Source organism: Hyla sarda, chromosome 10 (assembly GCF_029499605.1).
Source record: "Hyla sarda isolate aHylSar1 chromosome 10, aHylSar1.hap1, whole genome shotgun sequence".
Taxonomy (NCBI): domain Eukaryota; kingdom Metazoa; phylum Chordata; class Amphibia; order Anura; family Hylidae; genus Hyla; species Hyla sarda.
The window spans coordinates 74381654-74393725 of NC_079198.1; the positions used below are offsets into that span (position 1 = coordinate 74381654).

At 44.5% G+C, this 12072-nt stretch overlaps 1 protein-coding gene across 2 annotated transcripts in view; it reads left to right on the plus strand.

Moving 5' to 3' along the window:
• LOC130293969 (apolipoprotein A-IV-like) overlaps positions 1-12072 on the plus strand; it is a 47209-nt gene that overhangs the window by 9180 nt on the left and 25957 nt on the right. The window lies entirely within an intron of this gene.

The window sequence follows — 12072 nt, forward strand, 5'->3', positions numbered from 1 at the left end:
AAGATCATAAATGAGCGGTAATACTTGAGCAGTATACAGAGGTGAGGGAAGCAAGGGCACTAGGTATACCTCTGATTGCTCCACACAGTAGTTAGCCTCAATAATTATTCCACACAGTAGTTAGCATTCAATAGGGCTTCCACACATTAGTTATCCCCAGTGTTGCCAACACACAGTAGTTACCCTTCAATAGTGCTCCCACACAGTAACAGAAGTAGTTATACCCCAATAGCATCCCCCTAAAGTGGTTGCAATAGTTCCCTTACACAGTGGATTACCCCTACACACTAATTATACCTCACCAGTGCCCCCACACAGTTGTTACTCCTAATAATGGTCCTATACAGAAGCCAGCCACAGCTGTCCTTTCAGTGCCCCTACACAGCAGTTACTCCTAATAATGGTCCTATACAGAAGCCAGCCACAGCTGTACTTGCAGTGCCCCTACACAGCAGTTACTCCTAATAATGGTCCTATACAGAAGCCAGCCACAGCTGTACTTGCAGCGCCCCTACACAGTAGTTACCAGTGCAATAGTGCCTGCTTTGTGCCAAATTAAGGGAAAGAAAGGAGACTCATCTCTCCTGGATCCCCCACAGCTGCTTCTCCCCTTGCTGCTGTATGAAGCCCAGTGCAGGCAGTATGAACATGTCATGAGGCGGCCTGCATCAGGATCTGGATCTTGCAGGTCGCAGACATAAAACACACTGTGGCTTCAAAGGGAGAATGACGGGTCGGGATCCAGTGGCTCCCCATAACAGGAAAGGGATCCAAGGCATGTAGTCCTTGATTCCATGACTAGTGACACAAATAGAGGGCTTCTGGGAGTGGGGGCCACAGTGAAATATGGAGGTTTAGGCAGAGAAAGTCTTTTACATAAGGGGGAATAAAGTCGTCCCTCCTCCATAAATAACAGCATGGAGCTGTAGTCATGAAAATGGAAGCTTCAGAGATAATGATTACCTGTAATTTCTGTACAGTGATCTGAGGTAGGAAAATACCCAGGTACCCAGGTACAGGCATGGGGTAACTGATGCCAAATCATATACAGAAAGACCCACAAAGGGCCCCCTAAACACCCCTTTTTCATTTACCCACTAGTGTTGGGTGCGGATATTCGCATTTCAAATATTTCTAATATATTCGCTATTAATTTAAAATTACGAATATTCACTTTTTTCCGCATATTCGCATATGTAAATATTCACATATTCATTCTTTTCACTTGTGGGCCAATTAGAATGATGCAAATACACTTGTCAGAGGTTATGAACAACATCCCTAGCAACCAATAGTAAAGCTGCCCACCCCCTCACTGTTTTTTTCCTCGAATATGCGTATATTCACATATGCAAATATTCACATATGAGAATATTCGCATATATGCGAATATAATGAATATGCAAAATTTGCAAATATAGGACGAAAATTTGTCTATATATTCGCGAAATATCGCAAATTCGAATATGGGCAATGCCGCTCATTGTTTACCAGGCACAGCTCTGTATTTTAAGTAGTTGCTGTGCCTGGTATTGCAACTCACTGATATTGATGGCCTAAGCATAAGCCATCATAACTAGTGTTAAAGGGGTACACCGCTGGTAAACAATTTATTTTAAGGAGCCTGAAAATGACATAAAAGGATGAAAAAAACACCACATGCGTCTGGCGTTTCATATTACTCTATTGACTAAAACTTGTTGGTGATGATCTTCCGGCTCATCTCATGACGGCTCAGAGTCGCTGGCACTGGGAGGGCCTTTCGGTCATCTTTGGTCAAGCAGCAGATATTACTTTCTAAAAGCAGGCAATTGAGCAAACAAGCACCTCTACTGCTCCGCTCTTCCAATCAGCCGATGTCAGGGAGCATTTGAGCAGACGCGCCTGCATGCTGCACTTTTGCTCCTCTTAAAGTGACAGTGGTAACCAGCCTAATCTGTCACTGGCAGCGGGGGCACGCTATCTGGCCCCACTGAAGTGTATAAAAAAAAAAAAATGGGATGACGGCAGCCGCAGACCCCCTCTGTTGTCTGCCCCTGGCAGCGACCAGCTATTGCTGCTTTAAGACCTGCGGCTGCCAGTTGCCACTTTAAGATCTGTGGGCAGCAGTTGTTGCTTTAACCCAGGGGTCCTCAAACTTTTTAAATGGGGGGCCAGTTCACGGTCCCTCAGAAAGTTGGAGGGCCGGACTATAGATATCAAAACATGAACAAATTCCTATGCACACATATATCTTATTAGTGGACTACCACTTTAAGTACATGGTACTTTAAGTGACATTAGTCATTTTACCCAAAAATCCACAGCGAAACAGGAAAAAAATTAATTGTGCGACAAAATTGAGGAAAAAATTTCCTTTTGTAAATTTTGGGGCTTCCGTTTCTACGCACTGTATTTTTTTGTAAAAATGACACCTTATCTATATTCTGTAGGTCTATACAGTTAAAATGATACCCTACTTATATAGGTTTGATTTTGTCGCACTTCTGAAAAAAATCTGAACTACATGCAGGAAAATGTATACGTTTAAAATTGTCATTTTCTGACCCCTATAACTTTTTTATTTTTCCGCATATGGGCCGATATGAGGGCTTATTTTTAAAGTTTTTATTGGTACCATTTTTGCATTGATCAGACGTTTTGATCGCTTTTTATTCATTTTTTATGATATAAAAAGTGACCAAAAATACACTATTTTGGAATTTGGAATTTTTTTGCGCGTACGTCATTGACCGTGCAGGTTAATTAACAATATATTTTTATAGTTTGGACATTTACGCACGCGGCGATACCACAGATGTTTATTTTTATTTACACAGTTTTTTATGGGAAAAGGGGGTGATTCAAACTTTTATTAGGGAAGGGGTTAAATGACTTTTATTAACTTTTATTTTTTCACTTTTTTTTTTGCTGTGTTATAGCTCCCATAGGGGGCTATAACACTGCACACACTGATCTTTTACCCTGATCCCTGCAAAGCCATAGCTTTGCATGGATCAGCATAATAGTGGCTTGATTGCTCAAGCCTGTAGCTCAGGCTTGGAGCAATCAAACGCCGATCGGACGCTACGGAGCAAGGTAAGGGGGCCTCCGATCGCGTCCTAGCTGGTCGGGACATCGCGATTTTACCGCGATAGTCCCGATCAGCCCGACTAAGCTGCCGGGAAGCGTTTCCTTTCATTTTCAACGCGGTGATCAACTTTGATCGCGGCGTCTGAAGGGTTAATAGCGCACGGCACAACGATCAGTGCCGCACGCTATTAGCCCAAGGTCTCAGCTGTAAATAGCAGCCGTGACCGACCCGGTGTGATGCGGGGTGACTGCGTGACAGGTACGCCCTGCGTCTTTAAGGGGTTAAAGGCTGCGGCCAGCAGTTGCTGCTTTAAGAGCTCCTAAAGGAGCAATCTCCTGTATGGTGCCTCAGATCTGCCGTGTCTCTTCCCGTGCAGGAGGCATGTTGGCTGCAGCATGACGCCGTGCCCGACAGGCCCCCTCCATGTATCTCTCTCAGTGAGGTCGACGACACAAGTACTACCCGACATTGCCTCGCCACATTGCTGGGTCCCAGCGGTCAGACCCCCTGCGATCAAACATTTATCCCCAATCCTGACACTGATGGTCTGGCCAACCAGGCAAATGCCCAGTGTCCCCGATGGTCAGTCCGCCCTCGTTGCCTTGGAAACTATACCACCCAGCATTAACTGCCTCTCTCTCTAAAATGGACTATGCAGATAGCGCAGGAGATTAGGAAGAAAAAAAAACTCATGTCATCCACATTTTGCTAACACTATTTTTCATACACAGAAATAAAATAAATGAGTCGAACAAGTCAAAGAAAGGTTAAAAAATGGGAAACTTTATTTATTATTTATTACAATGTTTGTGTAGGGGATTTTATGTAACCTCCATCACTCACAAAGAGCGTACAGTAACTAACTCAGGACAGGAAAAACCTCCAGAGGGGAGGAAACCTGTAGGGAATCCATGGCTACTGTACTGCCCTTCCTCTGGGCATACTAAAGGAGGTTACCTCTAGAATTTGGGCAAATGTGTCTGTGTATGTGCGTGATTCCAGGGACTACGCCTTTATCTAACTTCTGGCTGTAAGTCCGGAAATGCGACTCCACATCCTGGAAATACTGCATCTAAGATAGGAAAACAAAATAAAAGAAAGATTATTTACATGTTTATTATAGAAATGTACATGGAATGACACTAACTAGTCCTGTGTATGAATCTGAATTCCCGGGTTCCTACAGTGTCCAGCATCGGCCCCTCACTGATGGAGAATGAGCAGGAGCCGTGTTATTTCTGCTCAGTGCTGCTCTCTGGTGGACAGTGGTTATGACATCACATGTGTGACATGCTGCTCCTCCTGGGAGTTCTAGTTGGGCAGTGCTGCTCTCTGATTGGCTGAAATCCGTAAAGCTTTTTAACATATTGTGCATGACTGTTTTTGCTGGACAGTTGTAGTTTTGCTGGACAGAAATTAAGCCAAAAAATAAAGCCCCCCCCCCCCCCCCCGCTAAAAAAAATAAGACACAAAAAATTGCCCCCTCCGTTTTTTACTCTTAAGATTCTGTCTTTGTGGCAATTTTTTTCCCAGCAAACAATGGGGGAGCTGTATCAAAACCTGTGCAGAGGAAAAGTGTAGCAGTCGCCCATAGCAACCAATCAAATCGCTTCTTTCATTTTTAACAAGGCCTCTGAAAACTGAAAGAAGCAATCTGATTGGTTGCTATGGGCAACTGGCAAAACTTTTCTTGAGCGCAGGTTTTCATAAATCTCCCCATTGTGTACTTGTATAGGCCTTTTGCTTCTTTGGCATTTTCTTTTTCCCCTATGTTTATCAAAAAGCTCAGACCCCCTGATAAAGGAGGATCAGCCGCGCCTGGCGTACACTAGTGCGCCACACAGACGGAAAAAAAAAAACAAAAGTCACGTGTGTTCATAAATGATCCCCTAAAATTTTTTACCAAAGATTTAAATTGAGTTTTGGTAAATTCCATGGCGGACTGACGTGTTCTATAATGGCTTTTAAGCCTCCGTGGTCACCAGCAGGGAACGTAAGGTTTTCTTAGAACTACAAGAGCCTCATTGTCTGCGCCGAGCATCTTTATTAGATGTAATTATAGTGTTCTCCAGGTAATGAGAAGATAGAAACCCTTTAGAGACACAGGCGATTTATAGGCTGTATAACGAATAAGCAAAATTCGCGAATATAGGACGAATATTCGTCTACATATTCGTGAAATATCGCAAATTCGAATATGGGCAATGCCGCTCATCACTATTACCCACCTTGAAACTTATATCCATATGTTACTATTTGCCTAGCTGTTAGTAGAAGTCTGTTTTTAATTCTCTTTCATGTGAATAATACTGAGCAGATATGTTAAATGGATTTTAAAAAAATATTAACTGTCCCTTACAGTTTTAAAAATGTTTGACATTTTTTTTAAAAACATGACACAGTGGTGATTGCTGTCAGCTGGAAAGTAAAGCATGGTACCGGGTGCATCTCCCAGCTCACTCTAATGATCAATGAGGGTCTCAGCACTGAGACACTAACCAATCAAAACGTTTGACATGTATTGAAGTCGTTTGCTCAACTACAAGAGGACTTTAATTTGCCACATTCCTTCTTTTATTGTTATCTACAGCTGCGACATGCTCTGGATGCGGCTCATCTGGGGGGGGGGGGTAGATGACTTGTTCACCAGGGTCTCCACTAAGGGAGTGATGTCAGCTCAGTATAAGGATTTGCTGTCCTCTTATCACGAAGCTTATCCCCTGATTGTTAAAGCTAAATGGGAAGTGGATGTGGGTCCCATGTCGGATGAGCAATGGACACAGATTTTAGCCATAACCCAGCGGCTAGCTCACCGGGTGTCCCAAATTTTTCTACTGCATCGGGTGTATCATACTCCTGCTTTCCTACACAAAATCGGGGTGCGGCCGGATTCCTGCTGTCTCCGATGCTCTTTACCCAATGCCCATTTGCTCCGTGGGATGTTGGACTGTGCTCCACTTGCGCGGTTTTGGGTTGATGTGGGGCAATTGATTAGGAAGGTGTATGGCTGCCCGTTTGAATTATCCGCCTTGACGTGTATTTCGGGTTACTTAGAGGGGTTAGATGAAGATAGTGGGTTATATATAGGTATTAGCAGGATTTTGTACCAGGCTCGCAAACTGATTGCGCAACATTGGCTGAGAGTCTCCCCTCCTACTATTTCTGAGCTGATCCCTAAATTGAATCATGTCATCAGATTAGAGAAGGGTGTATATTCTAAACGTAAGGCCTTGCGTAAATTTGATCTTATTTGGGGCCCCTGGATTGATACTCCTGGTCTGCCGTCCACGTATTTACCCAGGACTCCTATGGACGTACTATTGGGGGGTCTGGGAGGGTCTCCTCATTAATATAGTCTGCTTTTTATGTTTCTTGTCGTTTTTTGTCAGTATAAATGTGTACTGTGGTGCGATCGTTGATCTTTTGTGCTGGATGTCTTTGTGGCTAATGCCTGCATGCCCTATCCATGTGTCTATGTCTCTTCTCTGTTTGTCTCTGTTTATATGTACTTTTACTTCAAAGTACGGTGCCTGTCTTCAGCGAGGTTGTATGTTTTGCTATACACGTGTTCCATATATGTGGGTAGAGGTATGCTGCTGTATTACCGTTTTCTAAATGATATATTATTGGACTTGTACGGGGGGGGAAAGAGACGGGACGTGGGGGGAGGGAGGGTATGTTTTTGTGTGGGAGGGATGGGTGGGGGGTGGTGTTCGTTGTTTATTTTTTTTTGCTAAACACATCTAATAAAAACTTTGATTAAAAAAAAAACAACTTTTGACATGTCCCTGTGATATGTCAAAAGTCTTTTTATAAAAGACAGGGACACTTTTTAACATTTGTTAGTATCTATTAAATTTATATTCTCAGTATTAGCAACCACAAGCGCAGGATCTGCTCCCCCAGCATAAATGCACAACTGTATGTGGGGTTGAGCATTTCCTGCCATTTGAGACCACATTTTTTTTTCTAGTTGTTCATATCTTATACTTGGAGGTGTATAAACCCCAAATCTAATGCGCCTTAATCACTATTATAGGCAACATTTTGCTTCATCTGTGAGGCCGGCAACATATCAGCCTACTTGGGTGGGGCTCATAGACTTCCTCCCTCCTCCCACTGTATGTGTGCTCAGCCACACTGGAGTGAACTGGGAACAGGCTGAGAGTCGGACCTAATGCTGCTGTAATTGCCCACTAGCCCCTGGTATTGCCCATACGGCACAGGTAGGTTTAGTGACACTTGAGAAGCCTTGGCGTTGGTGTGCGGGCTCAGGTATGTCCTTCATATAAGGATATACTGGTGTGGTGTACCAGTACAGGATATGCTCCTACAGTCCTGTCAGGTTGAGTCCCTGTACGTCCTCAGCGCTCTCCTGCAGTGTTCCCCCATAATGGGAATAGATTGTATATTAAGTGTAAAGGACCTTTGACGTTGGTCACATGATTGTTAGTCACATGATAAAGTTTGTCACATGTTTAAGTCATATGTTTGTTACTCAGAGAGCACCAGGTGACCAGGTGACCTCGCTAGTAACCTATGGGCTCCTTGCACAGCCCCCCTTTATAAGGAAGGGAGGAGCTGCAGTCTCTTTCTTTGATCACACTTCTTTTCCTGCTGAGGTCAAGTCCAGTCATCTGTCCTAGTGCCTGTGTCCAGCCATTGGAGGGCTCAAGCCTAAAGACTGCAGCCACCTGTCAGTTGCAAGTAATCTCAAGTTCTCTAATAGTCAGTCATCAAGTGAGTCAAGTCAAGTCTACTGTCTAATCACTGTGGCCTGCATTATAGTCAGTCTACCTACTGCAAGTCCCAGCAAGCCTGCAAGGTCTCTCTGTGTCGCTGGTCACCTCTCTGGGATACTGGCTGAACTGTATAGACTGTACCATCTGTCTAACCTCAGTAAAAGCTACAGTTACCCTTAACCTGGCCTTGGACTATTATTTGCCCCTGCCTAACCTAGAACTAGCGGTACTACCTTCAGGTGATGAAGGTTAAATCACACCCTGGCATCATGAACACAAAGGGGTTAATGCCATCCACCCCTTGGCAACACCATCTGCTTCTTACGCCTCACCCCCACCACGTGGCTCACCACACTGGAAAATGTCTCCATTTTAACATCATTTTGAGGATTAGTCATACAGTCATGGCCGTAAATGTTGGCACCCCTGAAATTTTTCAAGAAAATGAAGTATTTCTCACAGAAAAGGATTGCAGTAACACATGTTTTGCTATACACATGTTTATTCCCTTTGTGTGTATTGGAAATAAACCAAACAAGAGAGGAAAAAAGCTAATTGGACATAATGTCACACCAAACTCCAAAAATGGGCTGGACAAAATGATTGCCACCCTTTCAAAATTGTGGAAAAATAAGATTGTTTCAAGCATGTGATGCTCCTTTAAACTCACCTGGAGCAAGTAACAGGTGTGGGCAATATAAAAATTACACCTGAAAGCAGATAAAAAGGAGAGAAGTTCACTTAGTCTTTGCATTGTGAGGACTTGAGGACCAAAATTGTGGAAAAATATCAACAATCTCAAGGTTACAAGTCCATCTCCAGATATCTAGATTTACCTTTGTCCACAGTGCGCAACATTGTCAAGAAGTTTTCAACCCATGGCACTGTAGCTAATCTTCCTGGGCGTGGATGGAAGAGATAATTGATGAAAGGTGTCAACACCGGATAGTCCCGATGGTGGATAAGCAGCCCCAAACAAGTTCCAAAGATATTCAAGCTGTCCTGCATCAGTGTCAGTGCGAACTCTCCGTCGACATTTAAAGGAAATGAAACGCTATGGCAGGAGACCCAGGAGGACCCCACTGCTGACATAGAGACATAAAAAAGCAAGACTACATTTGGCGAAATGAACTTGAGAAAGCCAAAATCCTTCTGAGAAAACGTCTTGTGGACAGATGAGACCAAGATAGAGCTTTTTGGTAAAGCACATCATTCTACTGTTTACTGAAAATGGAATGAGGCCTAAAAAGAAAAGAACACAGTACCTACAGTGAAATGTGGTGGAGGTTCAATGATGTTTTGGGGTTGTTTTGCTGCCTCTGACACTGGGTGCCTTGAATGTGTACAAGGCATCATGAAATCTGAGGATTACCAATGGATTTTGGGTCGTACTGTACAGCCCAGTGTCAGAAAGCTGGGTTTGCATCCAAGATCTTGTGTCTTCCAGCAGGACAATGACCCCAAACATATGTCAAAAAGCACCCAGAAATGGATGGCAACAAAGTGCTGGAGAGTTCTGAAGTGGCAGCAATGAGTCCAGACCTAAATCCCATTGAACATCTGTGGAGAGATCTTAAAATTGATGTTAGGAAAAGGTGCCTTCCAATAAGAGAGACCTGGAGCAGTTTGCAAAGGAAGAGTTGTCCAACATTCCGGCTGAGAGGTGTAAGAAGCTTATTGATGGTTATAGGAAGAGACAGATTTCAGTTATTTTTTTCCAAACAGTGTGCAACCAAATATTAAGTTAAGGGTGCCAATAATTTTGTCCAGACCATTTTTGGAGTTTGGTGTGACATTATGTCCAATTTGCTTTTTTCCCCTCCCTTTTTTGGTTTAGTTCCAATACACACAAAGGGCATAAACATGTGTATAGCAAAACATGTGTTACTGCAATCCTTTTCTGTGAGAAATACTTTCAGGGGTGCCAACATATGCAGCCATGACTGTATGTTACTGTCTACATCTACCACAGTAGTGCACCTAAATGTATGTATTATTCTATATGTTACACATCCACACTTTCATTGGGTGTAGGATGCCATTGTGGGCATTGTTCTTCTACAGGCATCCCCCATTGTATGCATTTTATGCTGGGGATCCCCCTTTGCAACGGACAACAGGCGCATCATCTGCTCCCCCAGCATAAATGCACAACTGCATTTGGGGTTTAGCATTCCCTGCCATTTGAAACCACGTTTTTTTCTTGTTGTTCATATTCTCAGTATTATTCAAATTAAAGACAAATAAAACCAATACTTCTACCAGCATCTAGGTGATTAGTAACAAGTGGATATGGATTTATAATGCAAAGTGCAGGCAAATACCAAATAAACATGTTTACCTAAGCTGTATGTTGTCTGTAAACAACATGTCTATTTTTGCAATAAATACTACCGATATACTAAATAATGGTGGCTGCAGTCTACCTAAATAAGCTGATGGAAAAGTGTACTGTACATTTAAATTCCCATACGCAGCAGCAGCCCCCCAACATGTTTAACTCAAAATAAGTGTCCTCTGGTATCTAGAGCTAAGTGAATGCAAATAGTATAAAATGTGACATAATATAAAGCCCTATATTATTTAAATACCGTATTCATCGGCGTATAACACGCACTTTTTAGGCTAAAATTTTTAGCCTAAAGTCTGTGTGCGTGTTATACGCCGATACCCCCCCCAAGGAAAGGCAGGGGGAGAGAGGCCGTCGCTGCCCGCTTCTCTCCCCCTGCCTTTACTGGGGTCTAGAGCGCTGCTGTCGGCCCTTTTCACCCCCTGGTTATCGGCGCCGCTGCCCGTTCTGTCCCCCTGACTATCGGTGCCGGCGCCGATAGCCAGGGGGAGAGAAGCGGCGCCGACAGCCAGGGGGAGAGAAGGGGCAGCGGCACCCATTGCCGGCGCCGCTGCCCCGTTGCCTCCCCCCATCCCCGGTGGCATAATTACCTGAGTCGGGTCCACGCTGCTCCGCTGCTCCAGGCCTCCGTCGTTGCTATGCGCTGAACGGCGCGGCGCATGACGTCAGAGCGCCGCGCCGTGCATAGCAACGACGCTGGGGACGCACGACGGAGGCCTGGAGCAGCGCGGACCCGACTCAGGTAATTATGTCACCGGGGATGGGGGGAGGCAACGGGGCAGCGGCGCCGGCAATGGGTGCCGCTGCCCCTTCTCTCCCCCTGGCTGTCAGCGCCGCTTCTCTCCCCCTGGCTATCGGCGCCGTCACCGATAGTCAGGGGGACAGAACGGGCAGCGGCGCCGATAACCAGGGGGTGAAAAGGGCCGACAGCAGCGCTATAGACCCCAGGAAAGGCAGGGGGAGAGAAGCGGGCAGCGACGGCCTCTCTCCCCCTGCCTTTCCTGGGGGTATATCGGGGTATACACGCGCACACACGCACCCTCATTTTATCATGGATATTTGGGTAAAAAACTTTTTTTACCCAAATATCCTTGGTAAAATGAGGGTGCGTGTTATAGGCCGGTGCGTGGTATACCCCGATAAATACGGTAACTAAAGAGAACAAAAGCCAGAAGCAACTACAGTGGTCCCTCAAGTTACAATATTAATTGGTTCCAGGATGACCATTGTATGTTGAAACCATTGTATGTTGAGACAAGAGATGAGCGAACTTACAGTAAATTTCATTCGTCACGAACTTCTCGGCTCGGCAGTTGATGATTTATCCTGCGTGAATTAGTTCAGCTTTCAGGTGCTCCCGTGGGCTGGAAAAGGTGGATACAGTCCTAGGAGACTCTTTCCTAGGAATGTATCCACCTTTTCCAGCCCACCGGAGCACCTGAAGGCTGAACTAATTTACGCAGGAAAAGTCATCAACTGCCAAGCCGAGAAGTTCGTGACGAATCGAATTTACTGTAAGTTCGCTCATCTCTAGTTGAGACCATAACTCAATGGAAACCTGGTAATTGGTTCTGAAACCCCAAAATGTCATCCAACAATAGGAAAAAGTTAGGATTAAAGAAAAATAAGTAGATAACTAATATAGATAAAGCAAGATCGTACATATAAAAGTAAGAAAGATCTGCTGAGAGCTGTAAATCACTGTCAGTGTTTCCCAACCAGGGTGCCTCCAGCTGCTGCAAAACTACAACTCTCAGCATGCCTGGACAGCCAAAGGCTGTCTGGGCATGCTGAGAGTTGTAGTTTTTCAACAGCTGGAGACACCTTGGTTGGGAAATGCTGGTCTATGTAGAGGACAGGAGCTTCTTCAGGGTCCTGTACAGTACACACAATGTCCTAAAAAGTAA